The sequence below is a fragment of the Carassius carassius genome, chromosome 28, assembly GCF_963082965.1.
Source record: "Carassius carassius chromosome 28, fCarCar2.1, whole genome shotgun sequence".
Classification (NCBI taxonomy): domain Eukaryota; kingdom Metazoa; phylum Chordata; class Actinopteri; order Cypriniformes; family Cyprinidae; genus Carassius; species Carassius carassius.
Window position 1 is genome coordinate 4,922,935 of NC_081782.1, and position 24,269 is coordinate 4,947,203.

The 24,269-nt window shown below is 37.8% G+C and overlaps 1 protein-coding gene across 9 annotated transcripts in view; it reads right to left on the bottom strand.

The window, feature by feature from the left end:
* Positions 1 to 24,269, bottom strand: part of LOC132107756 (roundabout homolog 2-like) — a 386,527-nt gene that overhangs the window by 187,402 nt on the left and 174,856 nt on the right. The gene's annotated exons all lie outside the window — the stretch shown is intronic.

Below are 24,269 nucleotides of genomic sequence, written 5' to 3' on the forward strand. Positions count from 1 at the left end.
TAGAAAGTCTGAGTCTACTCTACTCTCTCATCTCTTTCTTAACTCTATCTCTCTTTCATTTCCTCTACAGCAGCTCAGTGTGTCTGGGATTTCCTCACAAGTCTAACCTCTATTTGGTCTTCCCTAAAGCCAAAACTGATCTCCAAGACTCATTTGATGTTTAAACCACACAATTCTGATAAATTATATGAAGTTTGTCATGTTTTATATTTATTTTATTTTAAATGAATGAATGAAAGTCTTCTTCAGGTAAGCTTCATTAGCAATGGGTTATACTAGATAATGAAAATGATTTCAGATTCCTCTCTAGAGCTTCTGTTTTGAATGAATATTAAAATAATATAAAATAAACAAAAATACATTGCAAACTGTATACCTCCACCTCATTTCCTGCAGCTCCTTATACCTGATGAAAATCATACATGCAGTAGGGGTAAAAAAAAAAAAAAAAAAAAAAAAAAATTGTGAGAAGGCTTTGGAAATCTTTCTTCATTAAATAGTCTGATTATTGCTGCTTCCACTGAAGCACAAGATGTTATTTGGATCATTGTCAAATCATGCTGGAGAAATTATGAAGTCCATGCAACTTGCTACTACAGTTGTGTGCAATTACATTAGAAAAAAAAACTGCATAATAGAACCCTTTTTACTAGTGGTCACAGATCTTGGGACCCCACTGTACGTTTGCTCTCCTGCATTCAAATACACATGAATGGAAGTGAATGGATTACTAATTCCAGGCCCTATTAACAGCCAAAAATAAAATGCATAAAGCCTAAGCATTGTTTTTCCTGATTAATACAAACCACACATGCCCTCTCATCATAATGTTGCCATCTACACACAAACGATCCATGTGATCAAGCACAGCAATTGAGTAGGTCACTGTTTTTACTAGCTAGCGCTATAACAATGCAGAACAATGAAGACACGAGACTGAAATTACGAGCTCTCAGAGTCCATCATCCTGATTAGCACATGCTTCCATCACAGCAGATAACTCTGACACGAGTTTAGTGTTTGCACATGCAAATCAAGCACTGCACGGCCGATTTTGTCATTAGCAATAATTAGCATGGAGGTGGCTGCCAATCAATACAGCACTACCAGGTGCGAGATTGTTGTGTTGCGCTACGGATGTTACACTATTCTCTAGTTTCCAAAAAGTGGGAGTCGACAAAACGCTCCTAATTTCTATTCCCGCCTACAGGCATTGGACTACCTACGCCCCTTTTTCGGTTTGCAGTATGGATCGCGAAACAATTCCCCAGTCTCTTCTAATTCATTTTACCTTAGCACAGCACAAACATTTATCAAAACCACTGGAATTGAAAGACGCAGAGGGACAGGCTGCGACCGAGATATAAAACAATGGCGAGGGTAATTTGGGACTTTAATTCGTCCCGGTGAGTGAGGGCTCAGATATTTAATTGTGTGGCGGGTCAGGGGGGTACAGAGAATCCCATCAGTCACAGTCAGGTGTTAAAGCCGAACAGGGAACAGTTTAGTGGACATCCTTCACACTGCAGCCGTATCCTCTTCTTTGCCTCCTAGCGCCCAGATTCTGATGATTAGGGGGTGGCGGGTGGGCATGAGAAGGAAGGGGGGTGTGAGTTTGATTAATGTAGGTGTCAGAGGTGGGGTACCACCTCCTCAGCCTCCTCAGCATGGGTAATGACACAAGGGGCTGGCAGAGAGTGGCTACCTGAAGCTCAGGGACCCCAGGCTAGGCATGATTCTTCCCTCTGATCTCCCTCTGTCAGCAGAACTGTCAGCCCAGCCCGATCAACACCTTATTAATGGCTCCAACCTGTCACCGATTGGATATTAAGCTGCACTTTGCAATACATGCACTTTCTCACAAAAGACACACACTTATAAATAAGCATACAACCAAGAAGACAACAAAGACACATTCGCACAAGCTTGCAAAAAAACATATTCCGCCTTGAAATTGAGAGCATAGCCACAAACACAGGCGCAAACCCTATTTCTTATGCACAAACACTGGGAAATATACAAGGTCGCACGCACACGCGAGACTAAAATTAGATTCCCACTGGGGTGGAAAAAAAAGATGACAATGAATTTGGCAACTGAAAAATTTCCTCTCTGTTATATGAACTGCTGAATGAATAAACGGTGAGGGAAAGATTGAAGAGCTTATATAGTCACACCTGCAGCACAAACAGAAATGCAGTTATTTATCTGAGACAGATGTTTACAAAGGCTAGGTTATTTTGCTTTTGGAGGAGCTGCTTTGAAAATTGAGCTTTTCAAGCCACAAGGAAGTGAATTTGAAGTAGTTACACCACAGTCAAGCATTACTTTTCAAAACAGTCACTAATACTGCTAAAAAAAGTAGTTAACTTCACTACAATAAATGGGCAACACCTTTTTAAATATATTACCTATATAACTATAAAAAAAAGCATGTAATTTTTATATATTCAGAGATAAGTGTTCAGTATATTCAGGGTTATTTTTCATGTTCAAATCATATGATCATGTTTAAAACATGACATTAAATGACTAGTTAAATACGTACGGTGCAAAGACGAGACTTCCCATTTTGGTGTCTGCATCAAATTAAATTTACAAAATTGATTTTATGAACATTAAATGCAATTAAAGTGTCAATGTTTATACTAACTGTGAAAATAAAATGCCAAAATATGGGTGAAATAATGTTCCATCATTATTTGGCATAACATATATATTTATGTATGAATTAAACGACATACTTAAACTTACCTGTCTTATTAAAATATATAAACGAAAAGGCATCATACTAAATTTAAAATGATTAAATGATAAGTGGGTAAAACCTAGTAGTTTAAATGATAGAATGTGATCCTAGTATTTTAATGTCAACTAATACTTCTTGGTCTAAATTTATGGTGGTGGTGGGGGGGGGGGGGGTTAAAGGAGTATTAAACTTTTATTAAAGCAAACCAATTCACTAATCAATTTTTCTAACACTTCATAAGGGAGGACACTTTGACAGTGTTCAGGTTTGATTGCTCAAATTATACATACTGTGGATGACAAGTGGTCTGTTACTTTTCTAAAATAATTTGTTTAGAGTATGAGCAAAATTCCACCCCAAAAACACTACTAACTAAATAACATCAGAAAACTTTCAGATAAAACTGGATAAAATCTATAGAGAGCTGTAAACTGGATAGCATGTCTTCAAATGTATACTATCAAAGGAGCATGCAGCATAGGAAACCTCAGTCCAAGGGTTCTGCAGGGGCTGCTTTTCTCATTTAAGACAGTGTTTTAAGAGAAGAGAGAGAGAGATTTGTGACCAGCGGAGCTGGAACACGCAGACCACACATCCTCACATCAGGTTTTATTTCTCCCTATAAAACTGAGCAGGTGTCTTCCAGTCTCCAGTGGAGATGGTCCTGAGGAAATTCAGAAAGTGTCTGTGAGTGTTTTGCAGTACAACAAATCGAGCGCTCCTGTAGTGTCTTAAAACACTCATGCAATTCGATCACTGCATTGACTCGAGAGACTGTAGCAGGGGGTTTACAGCTAAAATCTACCAACAACAAACATCTATCTAAAATTTAGGAGGCACTCTGAACATCTAGCTCTTATCATCTAGAGATTCAACACTGATCACATGGGATGAACTGTTTTTTTTTCTTGTACACTATCTTCCAAGGCCTCTTATGTCATACAATAGCTTGGAACTACCTTCCAAGACTCCTTAAGTCATATAATAGCCCTAAGTGAGAACAAAGTTTACATCTACTGTATATAATTTTTTCTTCCGGTGAACCATTAACCACTGCAACTGTATCAGAGAATTGAACACAAAAATCTAATCACTTAGTTGTGAACAAATCATTCAGACTGAACTGAATTGATTTGGCTAAAAATTATTTTTCTGTTTAATTACGATCAAATTGTAAAATCAAATTTTGTTTGTTTGTTTGCTTGTTTGAATGAAGGTGAGCAAGTGATGTTGAAAACTTTACTTGTGGTAGGAAGTAAAAACAGTCTCTAAAAATAATAAACCAGACTTCATCCTGGTGAGGTAATAATACAGTTTCCCACTTTTAAAGATAAATGGTACCACCCATCCACCCAGGATGCCCTAGGGATCCCTTGGTTGCCGTGTGGATCTCCTTAGCAACATGGCAACAACCAGTGTTTGGTGGCCCAGGTGAGGATGGTGGACCTTGAGATGAAAATATAACGAAAACAACAAAGGCTTCATGGATTTCCCCAATTACTATTTTCTTAAGGGAAATCCCAATTCCAGGCTCTGACTCCAAGCTAATGAGATGCTTCCACACATAGCTGCCATACCTCTGCGGCATGGCATGGAAACGTTCCAAGGACCTCACAGGAAAACTAAAAACATAGCAACATGCAGGAGGATAATGCATTGGCAATCATTCCAAAACAAGCTTCCTCTGTTTAAAAGCTAATTCAAGATATTGGAATACATCTATAATTGAGCTGAAAGCTTTGCTGCGCAGATGCGAATGTAACAAAGCATTGCTTAGGCACAGTTACATAAAGTCTTATGTCAACCAGTTTGCCACCAATTTAAATGTATTCAAACATTCAGTTTCACAAGAAAATCTTCTAGAGGTTATTTCCGCAAGAAGGAGGTTATTCACCCTGCAAGATGACAACAGAGCAGAACCTTTAAGGGATGGTTGTACACTTAATATTTACTGAGCATGGAGATAAATAGGCCAGCTGTGCCCAGCCTGCCCGAATTGTCCAGATAAGTCACTTCTGCCCTTCAAACCTGCATCCTGGGAGCAGGATGAAGCGGATTAGGGTGGTTCCCATCTTATTTGCCGTTCGCTTCTTCTCATCTATCACTACTATCACCCGCAGTCTTCCTTTTCGGTCTATCTCTTGCTGCTCCCTGGAGTACTGCACCTCCCCCAGTCCCTAAATGTCAACTGGGGAGTCAAGCTCTTGTCTGGGAGCTATTTGTGATTTATGAGGGAGATGTTTGCCCTGTTTCTCTGGAAGTTCAGCATTCTTCGGGATAAGACTCAGCCGAGACGTCCCTCTCTCAAAACCATGCACAAGATTAGCGGTCGCTGGCCGCAAATGTCTTTATAGAGCTAAACTACCATCCTGCGGGAGAATTTCTCCATCTATGACAGCAAAGCAAGTCCATCAGTCTTGGCAAACGGAGGATTGAGGGAGTTCAACGTCTGGCTATTCTCTGTCTCCACCTTTTCCAAAAATAACTACGGTCCGCCTCACGCCATTAACCATCCCATGGAAGCAATTCAAGTTGTGGGGGGCAGACATGGGGAACTAAGGAGGCAAGCTGTTTTCCACCTGTGATCTGGGCTGGGGAAGAACGAGGTGGCTTTATTACCCATGCTGGCTGTAATGACAGAGAGGAGAGGGGCAGTGCCTGCTAGGGTAATTGTTCCATAATTCACACATGAGTAACAGGGGAATTCCCACAGGTGAGCAGTATCGTCTGGCCAGGGCCGTCCCAGATGTCTGCCTCAAACAGGTATGTTGTCTGCTATAAAAAGCCTTGCAGCCCTTGGAAAAACCCCATGTGCCTCCAAATCCAGACAGACTGTGTGCAATTTTAACCACAGCGGGACGTTAAATTGAGAGACGCAAAAGAAATTTGGTCATGGCGACAGCTACCCTCCCTTTCTTACCATCTGAAACCTACTGCAAACATCCAACCCACAAAGTGAATTTTTTGCATTCAGATGCCCCTTTCCCATAAACCTCTGCTCTTCCTCCTGTCGTTCTCTGGCTTTGAAGAGGTTTTCTCTATTCTAGGCCTCATGGTGCAGACGCTAATTAGCGAGGCACCTTTCACAAACAACCACAAGCCTAGAGAAACCCACATCTATCGCTCCTTCCACCCAGATACCCAAACACCAGCCACTGGAGTTTCTGGCAGGTCTTGCTAACAGAGAGGCCCAATAAGTGATTGTATTTTAACACTAATGAGCAAAAAATGAGTGTGAGTGAGATAAAGGCAAGTGGGAGTGAGAGAAGCAGTGATGTAGAGAGAACACAGAGGAGGATATGATCATAACAGAGTTGAAGAGCCTCCCCCATCTTTCTGCCTCACGTCTTATCGGGTCAGGCCACTGACCAAGGCGTTGCACAGCCCAGAGCAGAGCCAAAGCCATCGTTCAAATCCTTTTGAGCATTTAAGCCTTCTTTAAAAACCACTCTCTCCTAATTACACGCCAGTTACAACACCAGCAGGGCCCCTGACTGAAGGCCAACGATCTGAGAGAGGACTCCTAACCCAAATAAACACTCTCAACTATCTGTGAGCCTTCAAATGATGACATGGAAAAATTTGAAAAGAGAGTGCAGAGAACTAAAACACAACAGACTGACAGTGGAGAAAGAAACTGTAGCATGCTAAGCTACAGTACAAGCTAATTATAATATTCAACAAGAAGTGCCATTTGTCTGTTGGATTGCTGATTGAAACAAGAACAAGAAAAAAAAAAGGGATTTGATTTAATCTATTGGGAAATTACTATTTGCAATAACAATAAGCATTATTTATTTGAATACTGGTAAAAATTATCCCCATTTTTAGTATTGTGTTTCGCTACACTGCAACTTGTTGGAAAAGCTTGTCACTGTAAAAACTATGCACCAATATTTTGTAAAATAAACTTAACTACTATCGTGCTGCTGGAACATGTTGGTAAATTTGTAGCAGTGCAACTGTTAGTTAATCCCCAACATGCGAACATGGAACAGGTGTACAAAGAAAGAGCCTGACAAACAGAGAAAGGAAAAAAGACATATGGTTGACAGAACGTCTCTGAATCTACGCAATCAAAGGAAAGCACAGCTCCTCTATACAATTCTGGGGTAATTAGGGGCTTAATTGTTGGGAATGCCAGTGATAATGCAGATTAGGGTCTGTAGACCGGCCTACACAGCCTGTGACCTGTTCATCAAGCTAGACTGCTTAAAAAAAAAAAAAAAAAAACCCAAGCTTGATTTCCTTCTGTTTCCATCACTTACTCATAATTTATCTCCACAGGTCACATTCCATATTAATTCATCACTCGCTTTCACTCTCCCTCATAAATATTTTTTTCCCTCTGTCCACATGCTATCATCCGTCTGCCACATTTCTCTTTTGTCTGGAACTCCCCTCTTTCCATGATTCAGAAGACACAGCTGAACATCTTCAATGCCTCAAGGTCTTTATCCTGTTTATCCTTCTCCCTTTCGCTCCTACAGCTAATTTCATCCCCCATCTCTCTGCTCAAACTTCTCGATGAGAATATTTAGCCGCACTCTTGACTATCGAGTGTTCAAATTCCCTTAGTCTAACTTGTGCTCAAACAGCAGGCGGATAAATGCTCAGATCGGGAGAATTTGATAAAAGATGAGACATATGAGGAGTAAAGAGGGCCGTTAGCCCTGCCTCGAGTCAGAAAGCAGCCCAAACGACACTTCACATGAGAGTACAATTACCTCAGAAGAACGACTATCTGCATAAAATAGACTTGAGTCCTTTGATTTTTCTGAGAGTATCTTAGAAGCATCTTTGTTTGTGCAGATACATAGAATGCACCAATTTCTATGATTAAAGCAGAGCAGAAAAGTACAAAAGAACTTGTAGAACATAAAAAGGAAGTGTGCCTCCACAAAAGAAAAAAAAGGCCACTGCTGAGTGTTTGAACTGTTCTTTATAAAATAGATACAACTCTAAATTCTCATTGTTTGAGCAACATGAATACACTGTGAAATGATTGTAAACACAGTTCTCTCTCCACCTTCAATACCACGACTTAGGTGCCCTTGAGCAAGGCATCGAATCCCCAACTGCTCCCCGGGCGCCGCAGCATAAATGGCTGCCCACTGCTCCGGGTGTGTGCTCACAGTGTGTGTGTGTGTGTTCACTGCTCTGTGTGTGTGCATTTCGGATGGGTTAAATGCAGAGCACAAATTCCGAGTATGGGTCACCATACTTGGCTGAATGTCACTTCACTTCATACATGTATTATGCTAATATGCTACATGCTAAGTTGCTACATTGTATGGTAACCACACTGCCTAATGTTAGGATAGTAAATATGTTGTTGTTTTCTCTTTCAACCATAATTACTAAATTTAAGCAATTTCACTGGTAATTTGCTTTTATTTATATCATTCCATAAAATGCTAAAGGGTACATCTGCTTAGAATTTCCATTATAAGCATTCTTTATTCTTAAAATATCAACTGAGAGCAACTGGAGAACATGGAAAAACCATATATTGTCATAATTTTATACTTATTGCCCTTATCTTTCATCTTTCGTTTTTTGTTCTGCAATACTAATAGAACAATTTTGTACAAATATGACACTGGGAAATGGGACTCCCTCTACGACATATTAGAGCTTTAACATTAAGAATTGATTGTCAAGATTAATTTCAGAGTAAATGCAAACAATTGGAAACTAAGTGACCGTTAATTAAAAAGTTTCCCAAAGAGCAGTGTGATAGATTTGCATAAGTTGTTACACTGTCTTTCAGTAAATATTAATTAATCTCTGGTATACTGCACTTGTATAAAATAAACACTTTAATTAAAGCCAGATTAAGACAAATAAGCAATTCTGAAAAGTAAGCTATAACTATTTTCTTTACCAAATGCAATGCATGTTGTACTTCAAATGAGGGTGACGCAAGTGAACTATCAGCGTATGTATGGTTATTATAAGAGATTCAGTGCCCTAAAGATGAAATACCTCCATGATTTCAGTTAAGTAGCTGATGCATCACTTTCTTCCCTTCTGTTTCTCTTTGATGAAGAGCAAAATGAGAAGGAGGGAGAGCAAGAGCATTTGGTGTATGTCCATGCTAAGCATGCTTTCTCTCAGGACTCCTTCTCTATTACCCCTCAACCATGCGCTATTTTGGACAAGGGCCCAGATCCAAAGCTATTACAGCTCATCTCCTCCCCTCACATCCTCCTCTCCACTCATCTGTGGATTGGCTCTAATCACACTGGGGAAAATGATATTCCAACTTGAGCACATTACAATGTCTGGTATTTGTCCTTCACTGAGAGCTATCTCTCTCACACACACATACAGGGGTGAATACACTTTAAAACTAAAGCGTGCACTTCTAAAAGTAGCCATGCAAACAAAATGGCGAAACAATGAAAATAAGTTACAACAAGGCCAGAGCTCTGAAACCATTTGGAATCACTGGCATCCTCATCAAACCACAGGAGAGACAGGTTATACTATTTCACACCAACACAAAAACACACAAAATTGGAAATTAGACAAGTCAGAGGCGAGTCTAAACAAATAGTTTTAAGAAAGACCATTTGACACCATTTCGACATGATTCTTAGAATACAGTATATTGGTAAATGGTAAATGGACTGCATTTATATAGCGCTTTCAACAGACCACATGGCCATCCAAAGTGCTTTACTATTTGCCTCACATTCACACACACATTCACACACCGACTGCGGTGTCTGCCATTCAAGGCGCCATCCAGCTCGTCGGGAGCAGCTGGGGTTAGGTGTCTTGCTCAAGGACACCTCGACACTTGGTCAGGTGGAGCCGGGGATCGAACCACCAACCTTCCGGTTTGTAGACAACCTACATGAACCACTGAACCACTGAGCCACTGCCGCCCCATGATATTAACAGTAGGTGGATAAAACATAGCAGAATAGAACATAAACCAAGAGACTTGAGATGTAGAAATAAGAGCAAAAATTGTAAACTAATTTCTATTAATGCCATTAGAAGCTTATAACCACCACTAAATTCTAAACTAGTAAGAAAACCATTTGTTTTAACTTGATTTCATAAATGTCATCAGTTTAAATGTGTTAAATAATAGAATGTATATTACCATGTAACCACACTGTGTTTTTCAAGGTTGTGCTTTATAATAGGAAATCCGGGCTGCATCCAATTAATCCAAGATAGTGATTCCCATGCATCATTGGATGGCATGGGCATTTGAACCATTTGGATTGATTTAAAATATTTAAATAAATATGTTGAGGACAAGAGGGGTTAAAAGCTTTCTGATGCCTGAGGGAAACACTGTGGAGAAAGGTTAACATAGCACAAAAAGTGCAACACTAAAAGCTAATGAAGACCCAGGAATCAATGCAGCAGCCAAAAACATATTCCTGCATGTGTACACTGACCAGCAATTTAACATTTTGGAGTCTGACAGTGACTGTTTCGAAATATATTGAAGAAAGTGGTGATTTTATTGCAAAAGCACTGCTTTGATGTCTGTAGAGCTGGTGCTTTAAATGGGATGAAGACACAAAGATGATTTTATGAAGCGACTTGTTTACAGGCTTAAACCATTTCACCTAAATCAATCAAAAATTAGCTACAAATTTATTAGATTAGAAATAGCTGCTATGACAATATAATTTGCTTCCTCTAGAGTGCAACTAACAGTTCAATGTATGCCACAATGCAAAGCATCACAGTATATACTCTAGAAATGACTACAACAATTTTAAAGGGGCAAAGAGGAATCGTTATGTACTTGTAATTGTCCATTCTTGTAGAAGTCAAAGCATTGGGGTTAACCTGACCTCTGGTCACCAATGGCCCTCATAAAAGCCAACACATTTGATAGTGGGTGGATTCCTCTGGGCTCCAGTGACCCAGGATAAGGCCCTCTGACCGTACTAACAGCCCACCTGTGACCCAGTGCCTCTGGGCAACAAATCACCTCTATCCGGCCCCATCCCGTTCACAGACAGTATGGATCCCCACACTCTCTGATGAAACCAGGGTCTGAATGTCTGACATGAACCTCCCCCAGGGCGCTATACCCCATCACCACCCCCATCCCAAACCTCTCCATTCCAGCTGTAATTGTTGCCTTATGAGCATCCTCTGCAACAAATTCAGCTAACGACTGTCTTGTATTGATTCGAAGCCCTCGCATTGCAGTGCAGACCCACACCAGAGGCTTGGTTGAGGGGGTTTATAAAGTAACCAATAAAGAGAAGAAGGCCATAACCAAAAGATAACCAAAATCGGGAACCTAGAGACACAATTAAGAGCCTTCAGCCCTGACCTGAGTCCAGGGGAACAATAGACAAGCTGCAGTATATGACTGACCTGTTCGATTTGTTTCATTAGCGAGTGCTGAAAAAGCACTTTTGGTCGGCTCTCAGAGGAGCCATTACAGAACAGTGGCAACGTGTGCATATCTGTGCGTATCTTAGCACATCACCACAAAACATTATGGCCAACACTGAGGCCTTAATTTAGCCACAGCTCGTAAATATGCAAGGCTATCATTAAAACGCTACATTTACAAGTAGTTATGATAGTTACTGTCAGTTTCAGAGCCACAAAAACTGTAGAGCCACAAAACAGCCTCTCAAAGATTCAGTCACAAATCTCGACTAATGGAAATGTGGAAGCTTGGTGTATTATAAATGTAGAGAGGTGGAAATGGGCTGAAATAAACAGTTATATATATGCCTGGGTGTACAAAGTGCTCTGCAATGCGTTTGACGCGATAATTGGTATTTACAAAGCAACACATGGACCTGCAGTGAATAAATAACATAATATCCGTAAGGCTATGACAGTGCATGGGAAATGAGAAACATAATAATGTCTGCATAGCTCATTAAACAAGTCTGAAATATTCAAAAAGATGAATTATTAAGCCATCTATGCTTAAGCAGGATATTTTTCAGATGTTTGCAATGACATCCATCAATGCTTGGCTTCACTCTTTTGGAATGAAATATCTATAATGTTCCTCGATCCAAAGCCTGAACTCTTGCGTCATACGACTCTGTCAATAGTCCGGGCCTTCTCAGAAAACTTCAAATAAACATCACTGCATTCTCCAGCAAATTGTCTGTTGCGATGAGGCTTTTCCAGACATTGATCCCATGCTAGCTGCAACTGAATGGAAACTCATTCCGCCATCTCCACTGCCTAATTGGTCCCTCTGCAGCCTTACGCAATCCTGGTATAATGCAGCACAGCGCACTGCTAAACCAAGTCAAATAACGAAATGGATGGGGATAGCTTGGCCGAGGTTATTTGGTATACAGAGCACACCGAAAGGATGTAGACACTTATCATCGGAAAGCAGGATAAGGACACAAATAATTGGAACCAAAGGCCAATAATGTTGCAAATCAGCGACAAAAGCTCTAAGCTTCTTGGGTATAATATGTGAATACAGTCACTGACTTCATTTGAAGTCTATTTTGGTTACAGCTCTCCAACGCCTGCTGACACTGGGCTAACATTTGTCGTATCAGTTGACCGCTTTGGCAAATGCTTAAATGGTTAAAAAAAAAAAAAAAAAAAATCTCCACTGAGCTTGTTATTACAGAATTGATCTTTTTATTTATGCAAAAGAGAGTCAATAACAGCGCAAAGACTTCATGAATGCCATCATTCTGAGAGCAGTTTATTGGATTGGGTTGTAAGAGCCAAAATTTGGGGTTCTTATTCGATGCAGATCTGTGAAGGGATATGTAAATTAGCAGGTGGGAATGTTGCAGGAAAGACAAGCAAGACACGGCAATTCTCAGAGGAGAAGAAGCTAGCTCTTTAGAGCAGACAGGAAACACAAGGGACAGATTTTCAGAGCGGTTAGCACACCACAAAAGACTACAGCACAGCTGGGCCAATTAAATGAGGCTGCTGATTTGGTCATTTACATAAGAAATCATTACATTGTCATCAAATCAGTTTTCTGGCACCTTCCCAAAACACTCCCTATTCTCTCTTTCTATCACCCTCTTTCGGCATCTAAGTTTTCATCCTCTTTTCTCCATTCAGTCGAGTTCAAGAAGTGCTAAAGGAGAAACTAAGGCTCTCTTGGCAGACGTTAAAACCATCTCAATATCTCAATACCCCACATTGAGACAGATTACTGGACGAGTCGGAACTCTTGACGGCATTTCTGATTAAGCCTGGTTCACACGGGACGATTTTAAAATTGTCGGCCGATTTTCCAAACCTGAGAGACCCCACACACGGCGATAAAAAATCACGGGTCTAACAGTGTTGGTCGTACAGTGTGTGGTGTGCAGCCACACGGCAAAATCAATACATCACACACGAACTGATTCGACTCCCGAGCATTCCCAGGTCAGACGGGAAATCTCGCAAAATCCCTCTAGATCAAAAGTGACTTCAGAGTAAACAATCATGGCGGACGAAGAGGATGCAGTGGCCATAGTTTGTCCTTTGTTTTTAACCAAAAAAAAGAAAAAAAAAGCAAAGGCGATGGTCAAAGAAGTGGAGACAAAGTCCTCCATCTCCGACGTCCACCGGACTTTCTGGTGCGCCATGCCGCCGGCTGTTTTGATTTTGTTTCCCGGTACTTCCTCGCCGCCTCGTCACCTCGCTTTCTGATTGGCTACACGCCACAGTCCACAGGCTGTGTGATCGTTTGTCCTCGGGGGACACCACACACGAGAAGAAATCGGGCCAAATAAATCCAACATGTTGGATATCCCCGATTTGAGATCGGAGCAGTCCCAACGTCCTTCCGAGCAGAGGAGAGCAGTCTTAACACACCACACACGGGAGGAATATCTGATCAGATTATTTTACGATAATCGGAGCATCCTTAAGATTGTCGGAAGGAGTCAATCGGGGCTAAAATCGGCTTAATTATCCTGCCGTGTGAACCAGCCTTTAGCAGCTGGCAAAAGGACTGAAGAACATACCTCTTCTTTGTCCATTTCTTTATCTAAACCTTCTCTATCTTTGCCAAGTTTCCTATTTTGATTTTAATTAGGCTAGTGGTGCTTGCTAAAGAAAGGATAATACCCATTTTTTTCCAAAACACCTAACCCTATTTATTCAAATTTGGGGCATAACCCAGGTGTGCTATTATTTTCTAAGCAGTCATAATAAAAAAAATTTTCAAGAAAAAAAAAATGGAATGGAAGAATTTGAATGGAAGAATAGAACAGAATCTCAGAACCCTGAGCAACCACCCAGACAGGAGCTTAAAAGCTTAGAACACTTTTGCAATGACAAAGCAATAGGTTGATTTAAGATTGTTCACCCAACAATGAACATTTTTGTGCTAAAAAGAAAGAAACAAACTCATACAAGTTTGGAACAACTTAAGTCTGAGTAAATGATGACAGAATTTTTTATTTTGGGGTGAACTATTAAGACATTCTTTATACTAGTTTATACAATAACATAACTTAGACCAATACTTGGAGCAGACATCTTGTATATCTTTCAAGACAAATTATTCTCACCTGCCTTTCCACCCAAAAATGGTATGTAAGAATTTGGTACTTGAGACTTTCCCTGAGGTCTCAAATCTGTGTTTGTCTGTAAGTGAATTATTATATGCTATTATATTCAGTGAACTGGAATTACCTCGATAATTTCTACTATTGAGATAATTCCATATTATATACATAAGAAATGATCACTGCAATAATATGAAAGTGTTATCAAAGTAATAATTACTGAAAAATGGAACATGCTACAAAGTAATATACTATGCATAATTAAAATAAAAAATCCATGCATTCAAATCATCAGAAATTGAACTCTAAAACAAAATATGTCATGCTTTTTATGTGGGGTTCTGAATGAAGAAACATCTTAAAAAGGGTGTGTGGGGGTAGAAATAAAATGTCTCACTTGTCTGCCAGAAACATCTGTTGCTTGTAGGATATGTCAGATGAGGCTGGAACAATTTTCATTTATTTTTCAACACCTATTTCAATCTTTCATCCATATCACATTTCAAAACCTGCCTAATCACTACACATACAATGACCAATCAGCAAAAAGAGTTGCCATTAGTCATTTTCTTCCATAGCAGGGAGGGAAATACTATTGAAGTCAGTGGTCATTCATCCTTTTTTTTTCTTCTTTTTAGCATAATTTTACTGTCTACTTTCTGGTATTGCTTTCATGTCAAGACGTTTCCAGAAATATAATTGAGATAGGTCGAATTAGATTAGATTAGAACTTAAAAAAAATATATATATAATAAAAGTAATTATGGTCAAAGGCACAATCCACCACAAAAAATTAAACCTATCAAAAGTATACAGGCTACATAATATAAAACATGCATGTTCTGCATCACATGAGCAATGCAGACCTTCTGGAGAATTCACAGAGGAATCTTGTCTTCCTTTCTTCCAGGTTATTATGACTGATAGTTTGCACTCTGTTTGGGGTGTGGGTGTACAGCTACTCGCGATCCTTGGGTCAACCGTGCTATTCGTTTGCTTTTACAACACATGTACATCTATGCGGCAGCACAGGCCTTGAGACTTTACTGTGGGCCGTTAACGCTGCGGATATAAAACCTGCAAAAGGTCATTTTCACACTAAGGATAGAGCAAGGCATTTCAGAGCCCGTGGCTTATTATCTCTGTGGCTTGCTGGGGGAATGTAAAATGAAGCTCGTAATGGTGTGGATGTATTTCAGTGTTACGGCTGCCTGTGTACATGGAGGCCAAATGGCATGGTGGTATATAAAAGACAACCAGATCCAAGGTCTCCTTTTAGATTTGATCAAATTTAATAGCAAAAAACACACCGTTCCTTACCGCAGAAGGAAATTTCTGCCGCAGTTTAGTTGAAGGATGAACCAATCACTTTCAATCTGAGGGCCGTACCAACCTGGGGTGGTGCGACTGTAAAAACAGCAGATGGCCATATAATTCACAGAGGACAATCCCATTATGTGTCAAGAAACAAAATGCGAACATTGATTTCTTAATCTACTTCTGTAAAAGATTTTGCAAAGCCGCGGTGAGTTACTACAACCCACATTGGGACGGCTGCGGGTTTAACCATTGTTAAGGAAGGGTATTTTCATCAAACTGACTTCTCCACAGCCACTATATCCAAACTGAACCCAACAACACCTGCAGAGAAAACACATCTAGACGACCGTAATAGAATTACCCAGAATCTACCACTAAACTAGTAGTAATGGCCCACTGTCCACACAATCACAAAAGCCCAAAGCAGAAATGAGCGCAAAATGGATAGTGGCGGCTCTAACGTGGAAGATCTGTTGCTGTGGACTTTAATGATTTCTGGGGGTTAAGTGTTTCTTCAAAACATACAGAGAGAGAGAAAGAAAAAAGGGGTCCGGTTTTAATAAGGTCCCTTGTTCTCAGAATACTTATTGATTTTTGCTGTAACCGCATGTGTGGCGCAGGGCTGTGCTCTTCTGGAGCTCGCTAAGGGTAAATTGAGCCATTTAGAAGCTGCGAGTGTCTTCTGGGGCAAGGGTTTGCTGTGGCTTTTTTCTGCTCCTGCAGTGTGTTTCCATCAGTAGAAAATTTCCTCCACATGAGGTGAGATTAGGTGCCATATTCAGAACCTCTAAACATGAGATGCCCTTCTGCAGTTTGGGGGAACGTTACTTGTAAAATTAAAGCAAAAAACACTGCAATTAATATTCAAAGTACTGCAATATTTAAAGTAATGTAACTAGCAATCTAAGGTAATTCATAAATATATATGCACAGGAAATTTAGGCAAATTTCCATAATAAGCTTGTTTTTAAATTTTCATGCACAATCATCTGAGGAAAGAGAACTAGATGAAAGAAAACACTGATGATATGCATTCAACTCTGGAACTACTATGATGATTTTACCATAAAAAATAGTTTTAACTTACCTCTGTCCCTATTTTCATAAAAAATAGCCACAAGAAAATATGCATGTTAATTTAATTTTACATTTTTCTGCGTTAAGTTACTGTATATTCAATTTTACAACTCTGCTGCTGTTAAAAAAGTGTTGCACCTCAAATGACAAAGACGTTTTAACAGAAAAATGAATGCAATGCAAATGCTTTTATAAAATGTTAAGACTCGCATTTCTGCTGCTAAATCTGAAAAAAAAAGTCCTATTTACTTCCATTGTAACTGGCTCAACGTAACCCTGCTTTTTCCTTTTTTATTTTTTGTAAAGAAAATGAAAGACGTAGAAAAATTTTTAGTTAAAATATTCCACAAATGCTGATGAAGAAGATTAAATTGCACTCCGAAAACACTCCAACATGGGAAAAGTAGAGGTTTTCAATTCTAGTGCAATTTAAGCTTGTCTCCTGAAAACATGTTTCATTACACTCAGTGATTGTATGAAGGTAAAATTCCTGCTAAAGGTTGTGCTTTAATTGCCTGCCATGTTTTTTTATCCAAAGTATTTTATCATCCACTAATTTCTGGGACAGTCTCCATGGGGCAACATGGTGCTTTGCTTAAGGTAGGAACTACGGATTGAACCTGAAACTTTGGTTGTAGAAGCTCAAACCAGGGTCTCAACATAAGGAACTTAAAGACAAAAGCAACATGCAAGTATTAAGCTAAAACAGCCAATGAAAACCAGAGCTCACTGGATGAATCAACCATTTCCCATACACCTAACACGAACCCTAAAAGAATGAGGCACATAAAATGAGAGAACAGATTAATAAAGGACAATTTGTTTACATGAAAATTCAACTAATAGGTAAACGACACCAACTCCCATCATCCTAAATCTATTCATTCTCAAATTTAAAAATTAGCTGCAGTGATTAGATTTAATTGCTGCTAAAGCCTCAGGAATCAATATTCAACAATATCTATAGCTCTCTTCACACATAGCTAAAGGAAGACAACAGCATTTAAGACGAAACAGTTCACATACGTGACAGATATCAAGACTAATCACGATGCAAGACAGCTGTAATTAAAGCAGAGTGCATTTATTGTCCTGATAGCGTGCATGCTATTGTAGCGGTGATACTGCCATTGTCAGTGCTAATCGGGTTAGCATGGAGTAATGTGCAATTGAAGTGTGATTATTAAAACAAGCTGAATTTGATTCCATGCATTTCCATGACTACTTCAAGTGCAATCCAGTGCAATCTATCCATCCATCCATCCATCCATCCATCTATCCATCTATCCATCTATCTATCTATCTGTCTATCTGTCTATCTATCTATCTATCTGTCTGTCTGTCTGTCTGTATATCTCTATTGTTTTTTTTCATAATTATTTACCATTTATTTGTTTGTATCTTTTTAGAATTTATAATATCGCCATCATTTTTGTTTGCTTGTTTTTGTTTGTATCATTGAATTGTGTATCTGCTGTTTATTTGTATGTAGCTATTAATGGTTTATTTGTTTGTATCTACCATTTATTAGTTGTAACTATTGTTTATTTATCTGTTTATTTGTATGTAGCAATGTATTGTTTATTTGTTTGTATCTGTAAGTCATTTTTGTTTGTAACTATCGTTTATTTGTTGATATTTATTTGTACAGCTTTTTATTGTTTATTTCTTTGTTATTTGTTTGCATCAATCATTTTTCTTTGTAACTATTGTTTCTATCTAGCTAGCTTTATTTGTTCTCATCTATCTATTGTTTTTGCTTGTAACATCAATTTTTTTCTATCTATCTATCTAATTATCTATCTATCTAATTATCCATCTATCTATCTGTCTGTCTGTCATTTCATAGTACCCATCTGTCGCTTACTATTCATCAGCCAATCTAACCACCCCTCCATCCATCCATCAAACTAAGTAAATGAGATAGATCTAGATTTGCCTTGTTCTATTAACAAATCAATAGACTATGGTAAAAATGGCCATTAAAATAAATGCTTTCATCTTTATTTTTTCCCTTCAAATACAGTATTTTAGAGTGTACACTGACAAAAGTTAAAGTTATGTAACATTTCAATCAAAATGGTAAATCGTTACGTTTATGAAACATCTCTTTTCATCTCTTTTCAATAGCTCAGTTAATAAAAGAAGCAAACCTACTGTAGGCGAAGAGGTGACTGATACAGACAATGGCTCATACAGTTCCAGGAAATTCCAGATCACATCATCTTCTCTGTCAACAAACAGAGCTTTCACCTCCCTCACACTGAGTACACACCGCACTGACCTCCAGATAGAATGAAACCGAGATCAGATTGTGGCTCTAGCAGCTATCACTGTCCAACAGTACAAACTGAGCAAAGTGCAGAGCCCCTTTCAAACTCGCAATATAGAAGAAGGAAAAGAATGAAAGAAATTAATAGAGGGACCTCCTGTAGCTCTGGAGATGGGATGTCACTGATAGCATGCATTTCCATCAGATACCTAGGCCAGTTTTACAGAAATGATACTAAATATATAAATAAAATGTTGTGTGTATGCTGAAAAGAGTCGATTAACTCAAGGTCACTTGCTGTGTTCAGGACTTCCTGAGTGCACTCGCATATTCCACTGCTCCAAAAAAACAGTCTTATTTGTTTGCAGGGAAATCAATAGGGCGATATATTAGGTCGGTATGACTGTGTGGGATCGGGATTGGATCTGTGTGTGTCTAGTAATGACTGGAATCGGCTCGGGGGGGTGTGTGTGTGTGTGTGTGTGTGTGTGTTTGGTGGCTTATGTTCCCTGTTCAGACAAAATTCCAGCAGTAGATATAAAGAAAAAGCACAACCCAGATCAAATCTGTAGACTACAGGCACGTTAATGTGAGAAGTCATTAGTAACAAATCTGTGCATTTAAAATGGTTCATTTAAATGTGGTGGCTCACAGTACAGTTCACTTACAGAATATTAAATACAGATGGATAATTACTAATATTTTTACTAGATAATATAATAATAATATTGTGTTAATCTATGCAACAAATAAGTTTACTGTAGTTATATACCTAGTTACCTTAATAAATAAATATATGTTAAAAAAATAGCCATAACATTCATAATTTAATATTTTATCCTCATTTTATCCTCTTTTTTTCACACTTCCAAAAATGTATCAAAATGAATCAATTCCAGACACTTTCTTAGCAGACAATAGATAGTTATGAACAGTGTTGGGGAAAGTTACTTTTAAAAGAGGTAAGCAGCAAATAAATTAGTTAATAAAGTTGGACTAAATACATTTGTGCTATTTTACATATTTAATTATTGCAGGTTTGCATCATATTATGAGTTTGCATTTCACTGTTTTAATTAATTTAGATGAATACTAAATCAGTTTTTTGCAAGTGGGATGAATTAATGCACATTAACATTTAGTCTAGAACTACATGTTAACACGACGCCTCTGTACTTCTGATTTCTCCCAATAATAAGAGAATTTTCAGTCAATAAACGGGAAAAAGTAACTGACGTTACTTTTTTTTGAAAAGTAATGCTTTACTTTACAAGTTATTTGAAAAAAATCGGATTACGTAGCTCGCGTTACTTGTAATGCATTACCCCCAACACTGGTTATGAACATGCACACCAACAAACTGCGATTTGCTACATGCTATAGTCAGTCACAGGTATCTTATATTTTATGAGGGGAGTACATTCTTATTCTAGAAAGCATTTTAATGGACAAAAATGTGTATGAATTATGTTCAGTCTATTTTGTCAGTGACAGTGAGACAATAAATGATTTGTATGTAAACATATATATGTTGCCTTCTAAGATAAACCACACAAAAAAAAAAATAATAATAATAAAATTAAAATAAAAAACTGACAATCGGCAATTTTTAATCCAGTCCAATTTGCCTGAAGTTACACAGTAACTGATGCTAGCAGAAAGTGCAGCTGCTAGCATATTGCGGTTTCCACTGGACTTGTAAAGCGAGCAAAGCTATGAAAATGGATGGACAAAGAAAAGGGCAGCTACTTTGATAGGACTTAGAGTCCCCAACAGCAATAATTGATTAATCATTCATTTTTAATGTGCCGTAATTGGATAAATAGAGGGCCCACAACTCATTGGAACTCAATTATTCATTATGCATTTCTTTCTTTTTTTATGGCAGCCCGATCGAGGTTGGTTTAATAGGTTCTGGCACACATTTCTTCCTGTCCAAGCCCTGTCCTTTATTATGCTTTTGTGAGTAAATACACAGCAAAGACACAAGCTAAATGCAGCACTATAAAATCAGCAATGGATACCACAACCACAGTGACTGTTCCATTAATTTTAGGTTTTCAGAATATGGTTATAAATGCTAATTATTTTAATTCATCTGATTACATAAATTTTGCATGAGATGTAAACCAGCTATGGTTGATTTGAACAAAAACAAGTAGTTCCACCATGTTAGCTTACAGACTGAAGTCAGAGAGTGATTTCATATTGCATATTTACAGTTCATTTAAATGCATTGAGTCACTGGAAATTTATTCTTTTATAATTTATAGGGTTTACACAAACAAATGTCTTACTCCATGAGCAGTTTGATTTGCACAATGCACATCAGGGTAACTATATAAAGGAGAAAATATAATTTTATTTTGCTGTTGTCTCAAAATATCTCACTTCCTTAGCTTGACTCGCTAACATCAAAATAGGGTTATTATTGTTTACCAAAACTAAAACCATAAAATATTTACTTGAATTAAAATAAATAAATAACTGAAATAAAAATGTTAAAGATTTTTTTTCAGCAACATTTCTGCTTTCATTTTAACGTGATACACCGAAAAATCTAAAGCTGAAAAAAAAACATTTAATTTAATTTAATTTAATTATTTAACTGAAAACTATAGATATGTAATAATAATAATAATAATAATAATAATAATAATAATACTGATAAAAACAAAATAATAGATTTCTAAAACTTTAAATACAACTAATAAAATAATAGTAATAATAATAATAATAATAACAACACACAATTACTAACACGTAAGAATAAATAAATATTAGATAATAAAAATTATTAAAACATGGAAACAAAATACAATTAATTCAAAATATGAAAAAACTATAATAGTATTTTAATCATACTAAAATAATACTGCACTGAAATGAATCACTTATGTTGTTGATTCAAACATAATATTACACTTATATTAATTCATATTCAAACGTATTCAAGGATATGTTTACATATGTATGTATTCAAATATAATATGTTGCTCTAAACTTAAAAAAAAAAGTTAAATGAATAGATTTTATTATTCAATTAAAAACAATCATGTAATACGGTTTAAATGTAACTCTTGCAAAATAAGATTATCTATCATATGGTACTGATATATCATGGCTTCTCGAGGTACATTTTGGTTAATAAACCTAACTGTAACTAAACCAAATCCTCCCTATTTTGTGATATTTCTGGTTCTGAGTTTCGAAAGCATTCATATAGTGTTGGAAGGAGACCTGGGGGGTGTCACCCATCCTTCATTTCTGGTCCCAGGGGGCGGCAGAGGAATGTGTGGCCCAGTTTTCACACCCAGGGACCAGCGATGGAGCCATAGGCGATGCTACATTCATTAACACTGTTCAATTTGCCCATTACGGCTTTTCTCCGTCTCGGCCCCTCGGTTCAGTCTCCTGCCCGGCTGCCTGTAGTCCCACAGCTCACTGTGCCTGTAATTAATCCATTCATCTCCCATAGCCCGGATCAATGAGGCCTGACACTGAGACAGTTCGGACCCAAACACTGTCTGCACATACTGTAACATTCCCTCAAAACCACCTCATGCTTGTTGCATGAACAAATACAATATGTGCATGTAAATAAACCAGCGTCTTATATCAAAATAACAAGCTACTTCTACACATAAATGTAATGACCACATTGATCTGTGGCCTGAGGGCTGTTCATTAAGTTTTCCACAGTTCTGTTTTTTTTTTTTTTTTCTCCACTGGCAATATAAATATACAGCTATTTGGAAATGTAGCCAGAGTACTTCAACTGAAAAATCTATTTTAATGCAAAATGCCAAAGTCAAAACGTTGATTATATTAGTGCAACGTGGATTCTCAATTTGATTTAAATTGAGTAGAACTGTTATGATGATTATTCAGGGGTAAAGGGCTGTTAAAAGATTTTTGGTTGAAATTGATTCATATACGATGATCCCAAGACATGAAAGGTCTGTATATATTCAAAGTCTGGTATAAACACACACACACACACACAGCTCCTACCATGACCCGGCCACTCTAAATCCCTCTCCGCACACTGCAACCAGAGATCAATAAGTAATTTTTGGGGGTCTGATTAGTTTGTAGCGGTAAGGGAGAAGCCGCCTGCCTTTTTTCCTGAGGATATAATCATGCCCTAAAAAGCAGCCTTATCAACGAGCATAATGACAGGAATCGGCCATGATGCAAGTTTTGGGGCAGATTCAAATGGGGAGTGTTATTGAGAAAGCCACAGATTTGTGTGGAGTTCTTAGGAAGAATCATGCTAGATAATATCTAATTGGGTACCAGGCCTCCAGCATTTATTATAAGTACATATTTAATCATTCTTTGTTATGTAATTTGTAATTCCATAAACACACACACACACACACACAAATCATTATTGACATTGACAACAGAATCAAGCTTCTCTCCAACAATGGGCAACCACATTTCAAATATCCTAGAATACACTACTTCATTTACAAGGACTGCATTTAGTCTCATAATATGGTGTAAACTTATTTATAAAGCGCCAATTAAGAGGTTATGTAAAAAAAAAAAAAATCACCTGTAAAATAAAAATATTTTCTGATTTAAAGTTGCAATTAAGAAAAATCTATATCTATCTATCCATCCATCCAATAAAACACTTGAACAGTAAAAATAGAAATATTTTGATTGTTTACCTGCAGATCACGTGACCATTAAAACAAATCAAAGAACTGTGAACATTTGAAAATGTTGTTAAATTAAGGAAATATTAAAATCACAAAATGATGGGTGTAAACTCCACTTCGTACAATTATAGTCAACCTAAAGGGTGACCAGTCTTTGCAGTTCCATAAAACTGGAAACTAGAATTTTTAAGGAAGATTTAAGGGAGAGAAAAAGGGTGAATAAATGATGAATAATGTCCAGCCATTGTGTGAATAATATGTAATCCTATAAAAAGGAACTGTAATCTTTAAGCATTTAAAATATAATAAAATCTAATTACAAGTACTTCATTTTTGGAATCAGATTTTTGCCCTAATAAGGAAAGTGGCCATATAATCTTCTAAAATTCAGTTGAGTGCATAGTGTATAGTTTGTCATTTGGGACATTACTATGACATTGGGGGAGAGACAAAAAGAGGTTTGGACAAAAAGGGTGAGTTTAGGATGTCATCAACATTTGTGGCCTGTTTTCCCTGAAGAAAACCCTATAATTTTGAATGCACTTCTAGCAAATCTATGACCTCACAGCTAGCAGACATGGCTTAAAAGCTACAAAACTCCCATTTTCATTTCAAAACCGAAAAAAAAGGACAAATCTGCAGAGGGACCAGAAAAAAAGTCATTTAGAAGTTGTTAG